The sequence below is a fragment of the Peromyscus maniculatus genome, chromosome X (genome assembly GCF_049852395.1).
Source record: "Peromyscus maniculatus bairdii isolate BWxNUB_F1_BW_parent chromosome X, HU_Pman_BW_mat_3.1, whole genome shotgun sequence".
Taxonomy (NCBI): domain Eukaryota; kingdom Metazoa; phylum Chordata; class Mammalia; order Rodentia; family Cricetidae; genus Peromyscus; species Peromyscus maniculatus.
Genome location: NC_134875.1, coordinates 6,443,809 through 6,465,595, shown reverse-complemented (window position 1 = coordinate 6,465,595; position 21,787 = coordinate 6,443,809). Strand labels below are relative to the sequence as shown.

At 39.7% G+C, this 21,787-nt stretch overlaps 1 pseudogene; it reads right to left on the bottom strand.

The window, feature by feature from the left end:
- Positions 1-2,268: 2,268 nt before the first annotated feature.
- Positions 2,269-11,883, bottom strand: LOC102906665 (polyadenylate-binding protein 1 pseudogene; annotated as a pseudogene).
- Positions 11,884-21,787: the final 9,904 nt, after the last annotated feature.

Genomic DNA, 21,787 nt, shown 5'->3' with positions numbered 1-21,787 from the left:
ATTGGAAAGGAAGAAGTCAAGCTTTTCCTATTTGCAGATGACATGATAGTATAATTGAGTGACCTCAAAGATTCAACCAAGGAACTGATACAGCTTACAAACACTTTCAGCAACATAGCAGTTGAAAAAAGTCAGTAGCCCTCCTATATACAATTGACAAACAGGCTGAGAAAGAAATCAGAAATATATCACCCTTTATAATAGCCACACATGATATAAAATGCCATGGGGTAACACTATCCAAGCAAGTGAAGGACCTCTATGACAAGACAAGAACCTTAATTCCCTGAAAAAAGAAATTGAAAAAGATGTCAGAAAATGGAAAGATCTTCCATGCTCATGGATAGGTAGTATTAACATAGTAAAAATGGCAATTTTACCAAAAGCAATCTACAGATTCAATGCAATCCCCATTAAATACCAACACAATTCTGCACAGACCTGGAAAGAATAATACTCAACTTCATATGGAAAAACAAAAAACCCAGGATAGCCAAAAGAATCCTGTACAATAAAACAACCTCTGGAGGCATCACAATCCCTGACCTCAAGCTCTATTATAGATCTACCATAATAAAAACAGCTTGGTACTGGCATAAAAACAGACATGTGGACCAATAGAATTGAATTGAAGACCCTGACCATTAATCCACACACCTATAAACATATAATTTTTGACAAAGAAGCCAAAACTATACAATGGAAAAAAGAAAGCATCTTCAACATATGGTGCTGGCATAACTGGATATCAACATGTAGAAGGCTGAAAATAAATCAATATCTGTCACGATGCACAAAACTTAAGTCCAAGTGGGTCAAAGACCTCAACATAAATTCAACTACTCTGAACCTGATAGAAGAGAAAGTAGGAAGTAGTCTTGAGTGCATTGGCATAGAAGATCACTTCCTAAATATAACACCAGTAGCACAGACACTGAGAGAAACAATCAATCAATGGAACCTCTTGAAACTGAGAAGCTTTTGTAGAGCAAAGGACATGGTCAACAAGATAAAGCAACAGCCTACAGAATGGGAAAAGATCTTCACAAACCCCACATCTGACAGAGAACTGATATCCAGAATATGTAAAAAAACTCAAGAAATTAGACATCAAAATGCCCAACAGTCCAATTAAGAAATGGGTTATAGAACTAAACAGAGAATTGTCAACAGAGGAAACTCAAATGGCTGAAAGACATTTAAGGAATTGTTCAACATCCCTAATCATCAGGGAACTGCAAATCAAAACAACTCTGAGATACCACCTTACACCTGTCAGAATGGCTAAGATCAAAAACACTGAAGACAGCTTAGGCTGGAGAGGATGTGGAGATAGGGGAACTCTCCTCCACTGCTGGTGGGAATGCAAGCTTCTACAACCACTTTGGAAATCAATATGGCACTTTCTTAGAAAATTGGGAATCAATCTCCCCAAGATCCAGCTATACCACTCTTGGGCATATACCCAAGAAATGCTCAATCATACCACAAAAGCACTTGCTCAGCTATGTTCATATCAGCATTGTTTGTAATAGCCAAAACCTGGAAACAACCTAGATGCCCTTCAAATGAAGAATGGATAAATAAAATGTGATACATGTACACAATGTAATACTACTCAGCAGAGAAAAACAATGACATGATGAGGTTTACAGGCAAATGGATGGATCTAGAAAAAAATCATCCTGAGTGAGGTAACCCAGACTCATAAAGACAAATATGGTATGTACTCACTCATCGGAGGATACTAGAGGTGGAACAAGGATGACTGGACTGCTACTCACAAATCCATTGAGGGTACCTTGAAAACAGGACCCCAAGAAAGACACAGAAATCACCCAATGACAGAGAAATGGATGAGATCTCCTGTAGTGGGTAGCCATCCCAGCTTGGATCTGGAAGTTCCAACCCCCATTGAGACTCTGACAACTGTCATGCCTACGAGGCAGGGCAAGGGGAGGCACCTGGAGACCCAAGAGCTGGATGGGTCAGCACTCGCTCTGCTCATTCTCTCTGTTCCCAGACCCTGAACATTGGAGGTGGTCCGAGCAGAGCTCCAGAGAACACCGCTGGACTGCGATACACCTTTCCCAGACCCTGAAACCTACCTATCACTTAATTTGTGAGTTACGCCATTAAATAAATATCCTTTTAACTACGTGGAGTGGCCAAAATAATTTCACCAATATCTGGTGCCCAACATGGGGCACGAACCCACAACCCTGAGATTAAGAGTCTCATGCTCTACCAACTGAGCTAGCAGGGCATGTTCTGGAATGGATGAGGTCTGGCACCCTGAACAGTCTAGTGAGGACTTGGTCTTAGTTGAGCAATTTGGCTAGGAGGATAGTATGCAGCACGGTTCTGAGTCTGGGGGATAGCTGCCATGAAATACCCTGAAGGCAGGGCTGGCTGGTAGGGGTTGATCACCGGGTTAAGCACAGCCCTCACACTTGCCATTCTCTGCATATACTGGTTAATGAGGTGAGCCTGGTGCTCTTCTTTGTGCTGAGCTAAAGCTACATAGAGTGGCTTCATGGCCACAATGCTGCCATTCATCTCTGTAACTGCTTTAGTGGCTTCTTCAGGGGAAGAGAAACACACAAACCTAAATCCTTTGCTGTGACCACCCTCCATCATAACCTTTGCATTAGTGATTGTACCAAATGGAGAAAATTCTTTCCAGAGATGTTCATCATCAATACCATCATCAAGATTTTTCACATAAAGGTTAACCCCCTGGTATCTGGTGATCCTACCTTGCTTCATCTGTTCAAATTTGTGCTTAAGTTCCATCTGCCGTTCCACTTTTTTCTGAGCTCGACCAACATAAATCTGTTTTCCATTCAGCTCCTTGCCATTCATCTCATCCACAGCTTTCTGTGCAGCTTCATGCATTTCAAAGGTTACAAATCCAAATCCTTTGGATTTTCCACTTTCATCAGTCATTACTTTCACACTTAAGGCAGGCCCAAACTTGCCAAAGAGATCCTTAAGGCGCTCATCATCCATGTCTTCTCCAAAGTTCTTGATGTAAACGTTGGTGAATTCTTTGCCCTTGCTCCAAGTTCTGCTTCTCATTCCTTCCAAGACTTAAATCGTCCAACAAACACTTTATGGTCACTTAGAAGCATCCCATTCATTTTTTCAATAGCTCTTTCAGCTGCTTCCTGTGTTTCAAAATGTACAAATCCGTAGCCTTTGGAACCATTTTCATCACAAACCACCTTACATGAAAGGATGTTACCAAATGCAGAAAACCTATCATACAGTGCTTTATTATCAATGGATGTGTCCAAATTTTTAATGAATGTTGCCTACTCCACTTTTGCAAAGTGATGGATCATGCTGAGACCACATGATGGGTACTGGCTTGCCCTTTATCACATCAAAATTCATGGTGTCCAAAGCACGCTCTGTATCTGCCAGCTGCTGGAATTGATCCCGAGAAAATGTTGGGCCTCTAAGACATTTCCATTTGGAAGTTTGCCTTTTTGGCACAAAATGGCCTACTGGGCAAAGAACTGCCCTTGCCTTGATGGCTGACAGTACAAATGCAATGCTGTCCTTTCTGGACAAGCGGGACACAAGGAAAGTGACCACTGTACTCTGCCAAGACAGGGTAAGATGGTCTTTCAGAATTCCTGCTTCTGAAAATGGTCTGTCAGATACTCAAGGCCTGTAGCCAATTTGAATGCAGCAACAATGCTGAGAAACATTAGGTGACTGGCCAGGCTGCCAGTTGTCTTGTTCTACTTTTGCAAGATTCCCGAAAGTTGCTTGCATCCATCTTCCATTTCGCAGGTATCATTATGTTCCTTCTCAGGTCTTTGATGGGATTGAAGACTAGCAGTTATGGTTACAACTTAGTGTACATATAATATCTTAGATAGAACATATTAAGTATTAGATTCAGGTTCTTTAGGCTAGAACACCTTTGAATGATCTTTATAACATGCCATTTACCTATGCTCTATATTTCTCTGGATTTTAGTATGTGTTTCTTGCTTGATATTGTTTGCATTGGTTGTAGTTACATCTTATCTAGGTCATTATCCTTCATTATTCCTGAACAATATTTGATAACCATTCCTTTGTATATAGTCTTGTATTAGTTTAGAACATTCTTATTTAGACAAAAAGGGGGAGATGTAGTGGGTAGGCATACCAGCTTGGATCTGGAAGTTCCAACCCCCATTGAGACTCTGGCAACTGTCACGCCTACGAGGCAGGGCGAGTGGAGGCACCTGGAGACCCGAGAGCAGGATGGGCCAGCACTCGCTCTGTGCCCTCTCTCTGTTCCGGGACCCTGAACACTGGAGGTGGTCCGAGCAGAGCTCCAGAGAACACTGCTGGACTGAGATACACCTTTCCCAGACCCTGAAACCTACCTATCACTTAATTTGTGAGTTACGCCATTAAATAAATATCATTTTAACTACGTGGAATGGCCAAAATAATTTCACCAATAATCACCATGAACAACCTGGATGTGAGTAATGAAGGGCATGGGTAAAGGGAAAGAGAGATTAGGGGAGTGGGTGATCCCAGCTGCATCAAAACAGAGAAAGAGAACAAGGAATAAGAGACCATGATAAATGAAGACCACATGAGACTAGGAAGAAGCAAAGTACTAGAGAGGTCCACAGAAATCCACAAAGATACCTCCACAATAGACTACTGACAATGGTCGAGAGACAGCCCAGACTCACCTACTCTGGTGATAGGATGGCCAAACATCTTAATTGTCATGCTAGAAACCTCATCCAATGACTGAGGGAACCCAGATGCAGAGATCCATGGCTAGGCCTCAGGTGGAACTCCAGGAGTCCAATTGGCGAGAAAGAGGGGGGTTTGTATGAGCGAGAATTGTTGAGACCAAGGTTGAAAAAGCACAGGGACAAATAGCCAAACGAATGGAAACACATGAACTATGAACCAATAGCTGAGGAGCCCCCAACTGGATCAGGTCTTCTGGATAAGGGAGACAGTTGATTACCTTGATCTGTTTGGGAAGAATCCAGGCAGTGGCACCGGGACCTGTCCTCAGTGCATGTGCTGGCTGTTTGGAACCTGGGCTTATACAGGTACCCTTGGCTCAGCCTGGGAGGAGGGGACTGGACCTGCCTAGACCGAATCTACCAAGTTGAACTCAATCCTCAGGGGAGTCTTTGCCCTGGAGGAGATGTGAATGGAGGGTGGGTTGGGGGAAAGGCAGGGGGTTAAGACTGGGAAGAACAAGGGAATTTGTGGCCGATATGTAAAATTAAATTAAATTATAAAATAAAATTAAAAAATAAAGAAAAAAAGAAAGAGCTGATTGGATCTTGCCTCTAATTGTACAGGAAAAACCCATATCTGGAGTTTGTACATTTTATACAGATGCCAACAAACAAGGAAAGGCAGGTTACAAATCAGAAAATTTAAGTAAAGTGGTTCAAAGTCCTTATAATTCACTTCAAAAATCGGAATTGTATCCTATTCTGTTGGTTAATGGATTTTTCAGAACCTCTCAACATAGTTACTGACTCTCAGTATGCTGAAAGTGTGGTATTACATATTGAGACTGCAGAGTTTATCCCTGATGCTTCAGAATTAACTTCACTATTCATTCAATTACAAGATACAATCAGGAAAAGTAGTCATCCTTTATATATAACTCACATCCAATCCCATACTGGTCTGCCAGGCCCTCTAGCACAAGGTAATGATAAGATTGATAAATTATTGATAGGAAATGTGCTGGAGGCCTCAGAATTTCATAAAAAAAAAACCCATCATGTCAATAGTTAAGGTTTAAATAAGGATTTTTCCATAACCTGGCAACAAGTCAAAGGAATAGTAAAGAAATGTCCTACTTCTTCCTTCTAAAATCAGATGCCATTACCAGCAGGATGTAACCCAAAGGGTACTCAGAGGAATGAAATCTGGCAGATGGATGTGTTTTACTTTGTGGAATTTGGAAAATTGAAATATGTATACCATACCATCGATACTTATTCAGGATTTCAAAAGGCAACTGCTTTGAGTTCTGAAAAAGATGATTTTTTAATCACTTATTTGCTAGAAGTTATGGCCATGATGGTTATACCTGAACAAATCAAAACTAAGAATGCTGCAGCATATGTCTCTGGTAAAATGAAACAGTTTTTTTGCTTATTAAAATATAAAGCATATTACAGGTATACCACATAATCCTACAGGTCAAGCAGTTATAGAAAAATCAAACAGAACTCTACAGGATATGCTAAATAAACACAAAGGGGTAACAAAAACCCCCAGAAATAAACTACATAATGCTCTACTAACTTTGAGTTTTTATATATATATATATATATATATATATATATATATATATATATATATATATATATATATATATATGTATATATTTCCAAGAAGGTATTTCTTTGTGTAGCCCTGGCCTGGAACTTGCTCTGTAGATCAGGCTGACCTCCAACTCAGTGAGTTCTACCTGTCTCTGTCCCCTCCCAGTGCTGGGATTATAAGCTTGTACCACTGCCCATCTAGTTATTTATATTTTTAGCATGAGATCTTGAGGACAAATGAGAAAGGAAATGCATTTGTGTGTCAAGTTGAGAAAGAATCAGTTGTGCTGGCTAATTTTATGTCATCTTGACACAAACTAAAGTCATCTAAGAGGAAGGAACCTCAATTAAGATAATGCATTCATAATGCCAGGCTACAGGCAAGGCAGAAAGGAATTTTCTTAATGATTGATGGGGGAGGGACCAGTCCATTCTGGGTGGTCCCGTCCCTGGGCTGGTGCTCCTAGATTCTATAAGAAAGGAGGTTGAGCAGGCCACTAGGAGCAGGCTAGTAAGCAACACCCCTTCATGACTTCTTCATTGGCGCCTGCCTCTAGGTTCCTGCCCTGCTTGAGTTCCTGTCTTGACTTCCTTTAATGAAGCTTAATAAACCTTGTCCTCCCTGAGTTGTTTTGGTCATAGTATTTCATCACAGCAATATTAGTTGTGTTAATCCATGTGCTTGGAGGCCTTTCCAACTTTAATATCACAATTTCTTCCTTCTGTGTCAAAGTTTTAATTGTACTGTTCTTTTTCTTTGGTTGTGGTTATTGCTAGGCTTTTTAGCTTTTGAAACTATTGTGAATGGGCTTTTCCCCTGATTTCCTTTTTGGCAAGTTTGCTCTTGGTATATAGAAAATCTAATGATTTTAGTATGGTCACTTTGTATCCTGATATTTTGCTGAAAACTTTCATCAGGTTGAAGACTTTTTGTTTTTGGTGGAGCTTTTTACGTATAATCTCATGTCGTCAGCAAATAAGGATACTTTTCTGTCTTTTTTTATTTGTCTCCATTTTATTTCTTTCTCTTATTGTTCTATCTAAGACTTCAAGCACTACAGTGAATAAGAGTGGAGAAAGTAAGCCCTCTTGCTCATTTCAGATTTTAGAGGAAATTCTCTGTTTTTCCTCACTTAGCATATTGTTGCATATAAGTTTATTGTATATAGCTTTTATTATGTTGAGATATATTCCTTTTGTTCCTAGTTTCTTTATGGCTTTTATTATGAAGGAAGTTTGAGCTTACCAGAGGCCTCTTGTGATTATACCTAGATTATCATATTATTTATTCCCTCAAGTCTTATTTATTTGCTGAATTACACTTACTGATTTGAGTATGTTAAACTAACCTTTTATCTCTGAACTGAAACCAACTTGGTCACAATGTATGAACTACTTAATTTGTTCTTGAATTTTATTTTCAAGAATTTTATTGATTTTTTTTTTACTTTATCTTAATCCAGGTGGCTGATTTATAATTTTCTCCTTGGTTGTATCTTTTATCTGGTTTTGCTATCTGGATAATACTGGATTTATAGAATGAATATGGTAATGGTCCTTACTTTTTCTATATTATGGAACCATTGGTGTTATCTCTTCTTTAAAAGTTGGTAGAATTTGGCAGGATCTGTATGGGCTTGAGCTTTTATTTGCTAGGAGACATTTGTTTTTTATTCACACCCAACTCCTCCTGGATCTACTGTCCTTCCAGACCCACCCAACTTTTCGTGCTCTTGTTAACACCCATTGTCTATGTCCTTGAACATCTTGGCTCCTTGAACTCTGACTAGGGGTGATGAGGGAATTACGAAATGACAGACAGAGGCACAGGCACACAGACACAGAAAAACTGTGATCAAATGGTCTGGTCTCTCAGATGAAAAAGGTACAGTACCTGGTAAGTTCAGCATGCTCATTATATACAGTTGAACATGGAGGTGGTGTTATTGCATACAGCTAAACAAGGAGGTGGGGTTATTATATACAGGTAAATAAGAAAGTAGGGTTATTATATACAACTGAACAAGGAGGCAGATTTAGATAATCTCAGGAGCCAGCTGCATAGGGGAGTAGTCTTCAGATTATAAACATCTAGGAAGAGAAAGCTCTGGTAGACATTTTCTGCATAAATTGTCAACATTTGCACTCAGACCAAGGGTGACTTTGTTGTTCCTCTGAGCCTCACCCAGGGAAGACTTTCCCACTTCTGTGGGTCTGAGGCATTGGAATCTTTGACTTGGAGTGCCCATGTCAAACAACATACATCACTCAGGACTTTGCTAGCTCCCTAGACCCATTAAGTCTAATTAATATTGGATCTGTGGCCTTTCAGCAGAGCCTGGTCAGTCTACCATGGTATATACTTCTAAAGAGAACCAGTTTTCCCTCTCCCATCAGTTATCAATTATCAGTAGCTCTTCAGCTGGTAATTGGACTTAATACCCATATTCCTTCTCTGTGCTGAGATTTGGACTGGCTTAAGATTTCACAGGTTTTGTACATGGTGTTACAGTAACCACTGTAAGTACATGTGTGCAACTGTCTTGCTGTGTCTCAAAAATACTGAAGTAACAGGGTCTTGTGCTGTTGTTCCCTTTCAGGGAGGGGGCCAAGTAAGTGCAGTGTCAATGACACAGACTGTGCGAGAATGTTGAAACAACAAGCTCAGTTTATTCAGGAAGAAGAAAGCTTTATATACCCTCCACCCCACCCTGGGGAAAGGTCTGATGAATATGCATCTGCTCATGTGACATGGCTGCCTCTCATTGGTCCAGGTCATCTCCAGATCATGTTTCAGCTGCTCTTGCTAAGGCCCTCAGACAGGCCCAGGTTGGTTCTCAGAAAGTATTTTTTTTTACTTGTTTGGGCTGGCTGGTCCTCAAGCCTGTTAGGGATGAGTCATCCCACATAGTTTAAGTCACCTACTACCTTACAATATTTCCATCCCCTCTTCCACAATGATCCCCAATCTCAGGAGGAGAGGATATGATATTAATATTCCATTTCATGCTGATGCACCTTGACCAGTTGTCATTAATTGCCATCTACTATAAATAGAAGCTTATCTGATTAGGTTTGAAAGACTTACTAATTTATATCTGTAATGAATTGTTAGGAGTTGGTTTAATAATATATGTCCATTTAGCATAATAATAATAATAGTTTCTCCCATATGGCCTATGATCTGTCTCCACACAGGTTCTTGCCTCAAATATTGGTGCAATATATGGGATTTAGACTAGTGGAGTGGGCCTTAAGGCCAATAAAAAAGTAGTTGGTTACTCCCCTGATGTGTATGCCACTATTGTACCTATTGGCAGTCATTATTTTAGTTCTCAGAGTTCACAGATAGGTAAGATTGATGGTTACTTTTCTCCTCTGGCAATCTATATGACACCTTAGCACTATGAAAGCTATCCAGTAGGACTGAAGCTTTCACGTCAGTACCAGCATTATTTTCCCATGTCCTATGACTCAAGTATGTAATGTCTTCAGTAATGTGGTTTTCATCAAATTTTGGAGGGCAACTATACCTTTTAGCATTTAATAACATTTCTCTTTATTTTTTGGCATTTGGACTATAATATGCCATGGAAAGGTTCTTCTCTGTTCATAAGTATTTGAGGTTATAAATGCCTCATCTCTGATGGCTATTTTTCTCTAGATTAGGGAATTTTTTTGCTATAGTATCATCAAATAGATTATTTAGTACTTGTTTCAGATCTTTCTTCTGTCATATAGGTGCTTGGAGTTGGACTAGAGTTATGCTCATTTATTTTGCTTTCCTTATTAATGTTTTAATATTGTATCTCATCAACCTTGTCCTCTATCCATAATATTTTTTCTTCTGCTTGGTGGAGTGTATTACTCATTTCCAGTATGTTTTAAATTTGACTCATTAGGTTTTCATATCCAGAATTACCTTTTGCTTTGTTTTTCACAAAATCTCAATTTACTCACTGAAATTTCCTTCCATATTGCTAACTTTTTCAGGTTTTTGATCATTTTGACTAAGAATGCGTTGGAATTTTTATCTAGTCTTTTATCCATTTTGAAAGTATTTCAGTATTTGAGGAGTTGTGTGCCTTGCTTTTTCATTGTTTTTGAGGGGTTTTTTTTGTGGCAATTTATGCCTCTTGTTTTCTATCTTTTTTTTTTTTTGATTAGGGTGGAAATCTCATTGAGAACATGTTTTTGAAGGCCCAATTCCCTGTGCCACTTGGCAAGGAGAAAACAAACTGTTGTAACAGCATCAAACCATAAAAGATAAAAAATGCAATTAAAATTACTTCCATATTGCTAATATACCACCAGTGGACATAAAGTTGGAAATAACTATCAATTGTAAATGAGTGCTATAAAGGAAAATACATTAGTTCACTTTCTTGTTGCTGTGACCAAATACTGAAAATGAGCAACTTAAGGGGGGGTTTGTTTTATAGTTCAAGGGTACAGTTAATTATGCTGTGGAAGTCACAGGGGAAGTAATGTGAGGCACCTGGTCACATTTCACCCACACTCAGGAAGCTGAGAAATGACTGATGGTGTTTTGCTTATTTTCTTCTTTTATCCACTTTTGACACCCAGCTCATGAGATGGTGCCATCCATGGTTAGTGCATGTCATCCTTAATTAAAGCTTTATGGAAACATCCTTATAGCCACACTCAAAGGTGTATTTCTATGAAGATTAAAATCTAACTAAATCATCAATCAAGATTAACCATCACAAGTCTACCATTTGTAAACTTGATACCCAAACCTATTACTTTTAAATAATAAAATTTAACTCTCATCCCGAAAGTCTCACTGTTGTCACCAAGGTGAAATGCATTTAATCCATTTCTAGACATCCTTTTATTTTACATGTATGAGTGTTTGTCTGCATGTGTGCATTTGCACCAAATGCATACCTGGAGCCATGGAAGACAGAAGAGGGCATTGGGTCACCTAGAACTGCAGTTATAGATGGTTGTGAGCCACCATGTGGATTCTGAGAACAATGACCTGCTATTGGATAATGCTTTTGTACACTTGTTTAATAAAACACTGATTGGCCAGTAGCGTTTATCTATATATAAATCACAGTCTTCACAAATTAAACGTTCAGTCTCTTTAAAATAGTCAATCCAAAGTCTTTTAAAATTCAGTCTCCTCAACTGTGAGCTTCCATAAAATCAAAAATAAATTACATACTTTCTTACTTCAAGAGAAAAGAACCAGGGCACAATCATGATCAAATCAAAGCAAAACCAAACTTCAAAAGTTAAATAACTGAACTTCCAATATCTGGGATTCACTCACAATCTCCTGGGCTCCTCCAAAGGGCTTAGGTAATTTTTATGGCTCTGTCTGCCCTCTATAGCACACACACCTTGTCTCCTAACCACGGGCAGGCTCTCCAGCTTGTATTCTCAACTCCCACTGACTCCACTCCACTGCTGCTGTTCTTGGTGGTCATCCTATGGTACTGGAATCTCCAAAATACTGGATGTTCTGCTGCAACTGGGCTACATTTTCACCAGTATCCTCTCCTGAGATCTTCTGGCACCTCATGGTGCCAAGCCTTAACTTCTCTGCATGACTACTTCAGTCCTGGGCCTTCGTCTGCCTTTGAGGCTGCACCATCAACAATGGTCTTTCCTGGCCTCAGCTTGGCACTTCATGTCTTGAAGTGCCCTTGGCCCCTTCATATCATCAAAATCACTACCACCTGGGTGGCTCTTACACTACCAAGTCCAGCTGCTAGCACAAGGTACAAGCTTGGCAACTTCTGGAACACAGCTTCTCTGTGATCTCAGGAAACACTTTCTAAAAGATTTCACCCAGTGATGCTGGTCTCTGCTTAATCACCATTAATTTCTTAGCTCTAACCAACCAGCATTAATTGTTCCAGTAAAACAAATGTTTTACTTTAGTGGTTCTGGTATTTTGTTAATTACAGCTGATTCTTCAGCCCCAGCTGACCAGACACCACAGATTTTTGACACAAATGGTCCAGTAGGGTCTATGCTTCCCTCTGAAACTTCTCAAGCCAGGCCTTCAACTTCTGCTCTGCTCTCAACATTCTTATCTTCCAAGATCCTACAGAACTCAGCTCACTGAGTTCTCAAAACCCAATGGCTTTTCTACCACAAAGTTCCAAAGCCCTTTCATAATCCTCCCCAAAAAAACATGGTCATATCTGTCACAGTAATATCCCAGTATCCTGGTACCATCCAACTCATGCCTTAGGGTTACTACTGCTGGAATGAAACACCATGACCAAAGCAACTTTGGGAGGCAAGGGTTTATATGGATTACTCTTCACACGGTATCACTCATCAAAGGCTAGCAGTGAGTATCCCAGCAAAGCAAAGGTTTCACTTTAATTGTTCTGGTATCTTATTAATTGGTATGATTCTTCAGCCCCAGCTTATGTCAAATTGACATAAAACTATTCAGCACATTGCAAATATATATATATATATATATATATATATATATATATATATATATATATATATATATATATATATATGGCTGATGGCTGGAGCACCTTCTTTCCCCTGTGCTCAGAAGGTAGAACTTGAAATATTGTCGCATAATCTTTTTGCACACTGTGAAGATATGCTGCTTTCATTGGTTTAATAAAGAACTGAAAGTCCAATAACTACTCAGGAAGAGGTTAGATGGTACTTGCAGATAGGGAGAGAGCTCTGGGGTGGAAGATATAAAAGTAATCAACAGATTCAATATAATTTCTATCAAAATCCCAATGACAGGGCAACAAGATGATTCATCAGGGAAAGGCACTTGCCATCAAGCCTGATGACCTGGGGATGACCTCAAATCTCCAGGACCCACATGGTAGAAAGAACCAACTCCCACAAGTAGTCTTCTAACCTCTACACTCACTCCATGGCATGCTCTCCACATTCCATTCCCAATACACAAAAGAAATAGATGTTAATTTATTTTTAAAATTCCAAAGATAATTTTCATAGAACTGAATGATAATCTTAAAATACAAAAGACTCCAAATATATAAAGCAATCTTCAGCAGACAGAACAATGCTGGAGGTATCATAGTACTTGATCTCAAACTGTATTACAGAATCATAGTAACAAAAACAGCATGGTACTGGTACAAACAAAAACTGGTACCAACAAAGTGGAGGAATAAAGGACAAAGGTATAATCCCATACACCTATAGCAACCTTGAAGAGACAAAAGTCTCAAAAACCTAAAATGAAGTAAAGATAGTCTCTTTATCAAATAGTACTAAGAAAACTATATTTCCACATGTTTAATAATGGAATTGGATCCATACCACTCATTGCACACAAAAATCAATTCAAAATGGATCAACAACCACAATATAAATCCTGAAACATTGAAAGTATCAAATCCTAGCCACTACAGTAAAAGGGAACAGTATTGGAACTTTTATATTGTAAGAGGAAAGAAAACAGGAAACATACTTTGAGACTTAGACATAGTCAATGGCTTTATGAGCAGACTCCAACAGCAAAGGAAAAAATCCCAAGAATTGACAAATAGGATTCCATTAATTTTTCATCTGTTTATTGTGTGTATATGTGTATGTATATACATACATGTGTGTTATTAAACTATAAAAAGGAATCATGAGGGGGAAGGGTTTTTAATGGAGATTGGAAACAGATAATGGAATACACAGACTAACTGTGGGAAGACAGAGAACCAGCTGGAGAGGGCTGCAGATGAGGAAAGTGTAGGTGGGGGGAACAATAAGAAAAAAAGCCCGGTTTTGGCCACACTAAGAAGAAAGGTTAAAATTAATTTCTTCACACACAGTACTAAAATCAGTTTTATAATGTCATCTTCATACATGTGTCACTCACTATACTTTAACCTTCCTTCATAGTGTGGCCATTTACAGATGAAACATGTAAGGAAGTGGAAAGGGGACAACACTTATCACTACAGTCATGATAGTATGATGAAGGACAAAGAGCCTTTTTTTGAGGTGCCATAAAGCCTTTATTTCAACTGTCATTGTACTTGTTGATGGCATCACTTGGGTCACAGGCAAACCATGGAGAGTGGATACAAAGCAGACACAGGAGCATCCTTTCCTCAGGGAGAAGAGAACCGGCCACAGAACAGAATGCCATTGGTCTTAACGTGCTGAATGGAGAAAAGGAAGGAGTGGTAGGCACAGAAGCGGGGTGGGGGAGTGGAAGATGGTGATGACCGCATAAGATAATGGCAGCTCTAGCAGCTGCAGCCTCTGTGCCTTCCTCAATGACCTCCACAAAGGACTTGTGTACAACCGTAGACAGAAACAAGCCTTCCTTAGAAGATATTCCAGAAAAGTTTGCCCTGTCCTCAAAGGCATCAGTCATGCCCAGCTTGCACAGGAATTCATTCATGTCATATTTCTCTTCCAGTTTAAACCATGAGAGCATTATGAGGGATCATGTGGAACAGAATTCCAATGACCTGACTCAAGCTTGCAGCAGGCATGATAATTAGATTTTTCTGCTAAGCCCTGGAATTTAAGGGTTATTTCTAACTACAACAAAACCTAGTCCATACACACTCTGTGTGTTTATTTTTATATGTGGGTTGTAGGTCATAAAAGTAGAAAGGGGAACATAACAGGGGAGGAAGGTTTCTCAAGGGAGGTGAGAAATGGAGCAGGTAATAGAATGAGTGAAATCAAAACCATCATCTTTCCTTGATCAAATTACTCTAAAGTGCTACATTTGGCAATAGAAAGTCTCATTGCTTATATTTGACCCATTTTGAGAGGGTACTCTTCTGATTCTTAAGAGAGCTTGGAGATCAGAAACAATTTTTTTTTAAATCAAACTGTTCACATGATGGCTATTACTTGATATATCATAAGCAAGTTATTAACCTGTCTGAACCTTAGGGGTTTTATTTTCATTCGTAACTTGTATGATCTCAGCAACTACCTCTGAGAATTAGAGGAAGGGAGAAAAAATACAATGTATATAAGGCATTTGGCACTGAAGTTGAAAGGCAGTGAATATATCATGACTGTCAATAGCATCATCATTAATTGTCAGTGTGTATTTACAATCTTCTTTTTTAAATATCATGAGGTCCATAACTTTATGGCTCCTCACATTTTGGAGAGGAGCTTTTGTACATGCAAAAATTTCCTGATTCCTCTGTCCCTCTCAATGAAAACAAAAGTTATGTATATAGAAATAAAATACTAGCCTTGACTGGTATGTGTATCCAAGATCATGTAAGTCATTATAATGTGTTTTTGAGAGCTGCCACTTCACTGCACTATAAAAGGCTTCCTGGAAAAAGTATTAACAGATGGCCTCTTACTCTCTGAGACTGTTAGTAACACACCAGATGGCAACTCAAATGAGAAGAGTCAACTTCAATTCTCTAAACTAAAGGAAATGTGACACTGGATTTTTAATAGGTGTGCAGCATTAAAGGTAGCAAAGAAATGATCAGTTAAGATAAAACCTCATCACTGTGCCTTACTTCAATGTGATTTCCAGTCTTCATTGTCTTAACACTTGCCAAATAGCTTATACCAAATGCTGCAAATGGATTGCCCAATACAAAGAAATTTTATTCGAAATGACTGACAGATTTATGAGGTGTAAGGCAAGTCTAAGGAATAAAAACACAAGGCAGTGCTCCAGGGACTGTGCTCCGTGCTATGGATGCTCCTTTCTCTCCAAGACCACTAATTAGTTTGCAACATGTGCTCTTATTGTTAGAAATATTCAACCTCAGCTCAACTGTCAAACTTTTGACAGGAAAGTAATAACTGTTCTAAGATCCTTATCTTTTTTCCAGATGTCCCATTCACCTACTGGTCAATGAAAGCATTAAGAGCAGCTCCCTTCCAAGACATTGCTGCAGTACAGATTTTGCCAGGTGGCATTTCATTTCAAACTAATTTTGTTCCAGTAGGGCCCAGAAAAGGCCACTTGTGTTTTCATATTAAGGTAGGAAATTGGCCTTTATGCCATCTTCAGTTACATGAGTGAATGATAATAGTTGGAGACATCAGATAACCCTCATATCCCAATGTTTTAAGAGGATTGTGGACCTTAAGAAGTATATAATTAGATGTTCCATTGTGTCACCTACCTTAAATCTTTGAATGTGGACCCATTGGGGCATATCATACACATGGATTTTTTGCAAGAGCCTAGAAACATGGTCTTAAATACAAACACACATGGATATCTCATCTATTTTCCCTTCCCAGGATGATCCATGCATCCCTCTTAGGGTCCTCCTTATTATTCAGCTTCTACAGAGCTGTGGTTTAAGACTGTTTATCCTTTGCTTTATGTCTGTTATACACTTATGAGTGAGTGAGATACCATATTTGTCTGTCTTTGTCTGGGTTACCTCACTCAGGATCATATTTTCCAGTGCCATTCATTTACCTGCAAATTTCATGATGTTACTGTTTCTTACAGCTGTGTAATACTCCATTGTGTATATGTACCACATTTTCTTTATGCATTCATCAGATAAGGGGCATCTAGGTTGTTTCCAGGTTCTGGCTATTATGAATAATGCTGCTATGAACATAGTTAAGCAAGTAGCCTTGTGGCATGATTAAGCATCCCTTGGGTATATGCCTAAGAGTGGTATCATTGGGTCTTGAGGCAGATTGAGTCCCATTTTTTTTTGAGAAGTTACTATGGGCTGAGGGAGGGGCAACAGAGTGGAGGGGATGGGGCATGAGAACATGAGGGAACAGGATGGTCAAGCTGGGAGAAAGGAATGAAAGATATATCTTGATAGAGGAACACATCATGGGGATAAGGAGAAACCTGATGCTATGGAAATTCTCAGGAATCTATAAGGATGACCCTACCTTAAACTACTAGAAATAGTGGAGAGGGTGCCTGAACTGGCCTACCCTGGTAATCAGATTGGTGAATACGCTGATTGCCATGATAGAGCCTTCATCCAGTAACTGACAAAAGCAGATACAGAGATCCACAGCCAAGCACCAGGCAGAGGTCCAGGAGTCCAGTAGAACAGAGGGAAGAGGAATTATATGAGCAAGGGGGGGTCAAGATCATGATGGGGAACTCTACAGAGACAATTGAGCCAAGTTCATAGGAACTCACAAACTTTAGACTGACAGCTGTGGAACCTGCATGGGACAGGACTAGGCCCTCTGCATGTGGGAGACAGTTGTGTAGCTTGGTCTGTTTGAGGGGCCCCTTGCAGTGGGATCAGGATCTATCACTGGTGCAAGAGCTGACTTTCTAGAGCCCATTACCTATGATGGGACAAATTGCTCAGCCTTGATGCAGAGGGGAGGGGCTTGTTCTTGCCTCAACTGAATGTTCCAGGCCTTGCTGATTCCTAATGGAAACACTTACCTGTTTGGAGGAGGGGATGGAGGATGGACTGGGGGAAAGCTAGGTGGGGAGTGTGAGGAGGGATGAGAGGGGGATCTATGATTGATAAGCAGAATGAATGGAAAATTTTCTTAAATAAAAAAACACAAGCACACACTTTTTAAAAATATATTTGTGTTATTCAGTTTGGAGAAATGGTGAATCATAGCCTCCTTGACTAGTATTTTAATAGGGAGTTATCCCTGATTTGTTAGCCTTGACTATTTCTAACACTCTTGTCCACATACAGTTCTAGTACAGGGTAAGAAGAGACATAAAACAAACATGACTGCTACAAGGTGAATCAAATGTGGCTAGGGAGATGGCTCAGGTGGCAAAGGGCTTATAATACAAGCATAAAGCCCTGAGTTCAGATGAAATACAAGATCTTTGCTGAAGGACAAGGACAGGTACCAAATTTCCTCAGTAGTGAAATAAAATATGTCCACCCACCTCTCTGAGTACATTTGGAAATAATTCTACTTCCCAGGAATGAATATATATATATATATTCTGCTGCTAGAAAGAGAGAAGCCCTGCAATGAACTTGTAGATGTAATTCTGAACTGTCTTATTAAATAAGAAACACAGAGCCAAATGCAGAGTTAAAAGCCCAGAGATTGAGCAGCAGCCAAGAGCTAAGACCACCTTCTTACACCTCACTGTCACTGTCCTCCTTCCCCTCAGAAAGAGATCTACTTCTTGTGTCTTTTTATTGACTTCTTGTTCTGCCTTCTCACTGGTTGTAAACCCAATGACCTTCTCATTGTTACCTGTCTATACAGACCTCAATCTCCCTATGGTTGGTATTGCAATTAAAGGCATGTGTCTCCATGTTGGCTGTGTCCTTGAACAAACAAAGATTCTGCCTGTCATGTGATTGGGATTAAGGGCGTATGCTAACACTGCCAGGTCTTCTGCTAAATGGCTTGCTATTAGCTCTGACCCCCAAGGAACTTTATTTATTAACATACAAATAAAATCACATTTCAGTACAAATAAAATATTACCATATTTCCCCTTCTATTCTAATAAAAAGAAAAAAAGGAAAAAAGTTATAACTAATATAAGAAAAATTATATACAATAAGTACAATAACTATATATAATTTATACAAGCAATAAATACCTAAATAATGTCTAGTCCGTTTGCATTTGATAAACTCAGAGAAAATAATTCCATTATATATCCTATTTTGGTAAATCCAAAAATGTGTCTGAAACACTTTCTTTTTTTTTCCTTTTATTTTATTTTACAATACCATTCAGTTCTACATATCAGCCACAGATTCCCTTGTTCTCCTCCCTCCTGCCCCCCTCCCTTTCCCCTGAGCCCACCCCCCATTCCCACCTCCTCCAGGGCAAAGCCTCCCCAGAGGACTCAGATCAACCTGGTAGACTCAGTCCAGGAAGGTCCAGTCCCCTCCTCCCAGACTGAGCCAAGTGTCCCTGCATAAACCCCAGGTTTCAAATAGCCAACTCATGCAATGAGCACAGAAACCAGTACCACTGCCTAGATGCCTCCCAAATAGATCAAGCCAATCAACTGTCTCACCTATTCAGAGGGCCTGATCCAGTTGGGGGCCCCTCAGCCTTTGGTTCATTGTTCATGTGTTTCCATTCTTTGGCTATTTGTCCCTGTGCTTTATCCAACCTTGGTTTCAACAATTCTCACTCATATAAACCCTCCTCTTTCTTGCTAATTGGATTCGTGGAGCTCCACCGGGGCCTAGCCATGGATCTCTGCATCCAGACTCCTCAGTCCTTGGATGGGGTTTCTAGCATGACTATTAGGGTGTTTGGCCATCACATCAAGAGAGTAGGTCAGTTCCGGCTGTCTCTCGACCAGTGCCAGCAGTCTATTGTGGGGGTATCTTTGTGGATTTCTGTGGGCCTCTCTAGCACTTTGTTTCTTCCTTTTCTCATGTGGTCTTCATTTACCATGGTCTCATATTCCTTGTTCTCCCTCTCTGTTCTTGATCTCCCGCTCCCACAGGCTCTCTTTCCCTCAACCCTCGCCCTTCATTACTCCCACTCATGACCAGGTTGTTCATGTAGATCTCAGCCATTTCTCCATCATTCGGTGATCCTTGTGTCTTTCTTGGGGTCCTGTTTTCCAGGTAGCCTCACTGATGTGAGTAGCAGTCCAGTCATCCTTGTTCCGCATCTAGTATCCTCCTATGAGTGAGTACATGCCATGTTTGTCTTTCTGAGTCATGTTACCTCACTCAGGATGATTTTTTTTCTAGATCCATCCATTTGCCTGCAAACCTCATGGTGTCATTGTTTTTCTCTGCTGAGTAGTATTCCATTGTGTATATGTGCCATAATTTATTTATCCATTCTTGAGTTGAAGGGCATCTAGGTTGTTTCCAGGTTTTGGCTATTACAAACAATGCTGATATGAACATAGCTGAGCAAGTGCTTTTGTGGTATGATTGAGCATTTCTTGGGTATATGCCCAAGAGTGGTATAGCTGGATCTTGCGGAGATTGATTCCCAATTTTCTAAGAAAGTGCCATATTGATTTCCAAAGTGGTTGTAGAAGCTTGCATTCCCACCAGCAGTGGAGGAGAGTTCCCCTAGTTCCACATCCTCTCCAGCATAAAGTGTCTTCAGTGTTTTTTAATTCGGGACCATTCTCTTTACTGCTGAAGCCAGTCTTTGTAAGAAATCTGTGAAAGATTCTTCTGGGCCCTGTATAACCTTTGTAAATGTCTCAGTTTTCTTTCCTGGTTCCTCAACTCTGTCTCATGCATTCAAGCCTGCCATTTGACATAGAATTAAGGTTTGGATATCATATAAACATTGTGTTTGTACTGCAGCATATTGGCCTTCTCCATCAAGCTGATTTGGGGAGACTTTTATTTCTTTATCCCTCCATTGTTTTTCTATGTTTTTAGATTCCTCTTTGAACCACATTTGCCACTGGAGCTGTTGTCCGGGTGCCAGCTCCCGCCAGTCCTGTTGTAATATCCTGTTATAAGTTGACCAGGTGTTTAGCATTTGCTTTATATATGTGGAATGCATGCCATAAGATACTATTGCCTCCTTAAACCTTCGAAAATCTAACATTTTAATTGGAGTCCAAATATTTTGTGTATTCACTTGATCAGATAACTGCTGGACGGTTACTGGATTAATTAAGAATGATTGTGTGAAAAAAGGCTTTCTTTCTGTAACCTTATGATCCAATCCTAAAACAACTTCACTGTTAATTTCTTCTGTGTGAATTTGAATTTCTCTATAATTCATTTTAACAGGTTTAACAGGTTTTTCTAAAACTTTTGTCCTGGCACTTAAATTGACTTTTTTTTTTTTTTTTTGGTTTTTCGAGACAGGGTTTCTCTGTGTAGCTTTGCGCCTTTCCTGGAACACACTTGGTAGCCCAGGCTGGCCTCGAACTCACAGAAATCCACCTGCCTCTGCCTCCCAAGTACTGGGATTAAAGGCGTGCGCCACCACGCCCAGCAAAATTGACTATTTTTTAAATAGTAATATAAGGATAAGAAATGTGCATAATTCGATCAACATTAATCTTCTTATATAGTTGTTCCATTGTCAGACTGCCTAAAATTTCAAACAAAGCCCAATTTTCTTCCAATGTACACAAAAAAAATCCATTTTTTTAAATGTGGAAAAAAAATTCTCTTTTAAATAATTTCCTTTAAAATATCTGATATCTTAATTAACTTACCAATTCTGGATAGAACAGTAGAAATCTGAGGGAATTTCAAAACAGCTACCTAGTATCCGAGGTGTGAATCCAGAGAGAGAGAGAGAGAGAGAGAGAGAGAGAGAGAGAGAGAGAGAGAGAGAGAGAGAGAGAAGAAAGTGTAGCCTCAAGTTCTGGCTGAAAGCTTAAATCCAGTCATGTGTTCCCACTTGAGCAGAGTCGAACCTGGGCTTAGGCTTCCTTAAGCTCCAACCACTGCAATTAGCGGTAGCTCCAGCAGGGCAGGTCTGAGTTGTTTGTAGCATCAGCTTTAAGGAAGTAGCTCCAGCTGTGGTAATGGCTTGTAGCTATGGTCATCGGGCCTGAGACCTAAGCCGAGCTGGGCCAGAGC